At 56.9% G+C, this 1,263-nt stretch overlaps 1 pseudogene; it reads left to right on the forward strand.

Moving 5' to 3' along the window:
* Positions 1–827, forward strand: part of LOC102757005 — a 1,596-nt pseudogene extending 769 nt beyond the window's left edge.
* The last annotated feature ends 436 nt before the right edge of the window (positions 828–1,263 follow it).

The following is a 1,263-nucleotide window of genomic DNA, read 5'->3' on the forward strand; positions in this document are numbered from 1 at the left end:
AGGATCGTCTTCGCAGCTGGAAACTTGGGGCAGGACTCTGTGCCATCTCCAGCTTCATGGACCCCAGCAGCGACGACGGCTTTGTCCCCTTCGTGCCGGGGTTCGAGATCATTCCCTACAACGACCTGCCTGCTCTCGAGCATGCTCTTCAGGATCCAAAAGATGCCGCGTTCATGGTCGAATCCATTCAGGGCGAGGCGGGCATCATAGTCCCGACCCAGGCTACCTGATGGGTGTGCGCGAGCTCTTTGCCAGACACCAGGTCCTGTTTATTGGATGTGACCCAGACAGGACTGGCCAGGACTGGCCGGTGGCTGGCGGTCAGCCTTGAAAACGTCAGGCCTGACCTCGTCCTCCTGGGCAAGGCCCTTTCCGGTGGCCTGTACCCCGTGTGGACGGTGCTGTGTGACAATGAGATCATGCTGACCATCCAGGCTGGGGAGTGCGGCTTCACGTATGGTGGCAACCCCCTGGGCAGCCGCGGGGCCATCCCCCCAGCGAGGTTTTGGAAGAAGAGAACGAGCTCAGGAAGCTGCCCTCGGACATCGTGACCGCAGTGGACATCATGACTGTAGTGCGTGGGAAGGGGCTGCTGAACGCCATCATCACCTGGGAAACCAAAGATTCCGATGCGTGGAAGGTGCGCCTGCGCCTTCGAGATAATGGACTTCTGGCCAAGCCCACCCACGGCAACATCATCAGGTTCCGCCTCCGCTGGTCATCAAGGAGGACGAGGTCCAGGAGGCCGAGGAGATCAACAACTAGATCATCAGTCTTTCTGGGCCGGCCTCTGCCGGCTTTCTGAGGGCGGGGCCTGCTTCCCTGGGGTGGGGCCTGTTCCCACAGAGTGGGGCCTGTTCCCACGGGGTGGGGCCTGCTTCTCTGGGGTGGAGCCTGCTTCCCCAGGGGTGGAGCCAGCTGGGCTGGCAGCTAGGCCACATCCTCATAACAGCCTGTGTGGTGCTGCTCTCAGCGTGTGCTCATTCCACTCCCCTGTGTCTTCAAGGACCTTTTAAAACATATGTTATTTTCAGTTCATACATGCTAGAGCGCCATTTATAACCATGCAGGTGGCTGTGTAAGAGAACGCGAGGGAATCTGTTTGATCACGTGTGTGTGCTGAGGCGAAATGCTCTCTCTGTATGTAGGCAGCCTCTTCGGCAAGTCCCATGTGGTTTTTACAGGTTTTTATCATTTCCTCGCTGGTGTAAATATATTGTATTTCAAAACGTTATATGAGGTTTTACATAGAAGACTGCTTTA

The sequence above is a fragment of the Myotis davidii genome, unplaced genomic scaffold (assembly GCF_000327345.1).
Source record: "Myotis davidii unplaced genomic scaffold, ASM32734v1 scaffold3332, whole genome shotgun sequence".
NCBI classification, from domain to species: Eukaryota; Metazoa; Chordata; class Mammalia; order Chiroptera; family Vespertilionidae; genus Myotis; species Myotis davidii.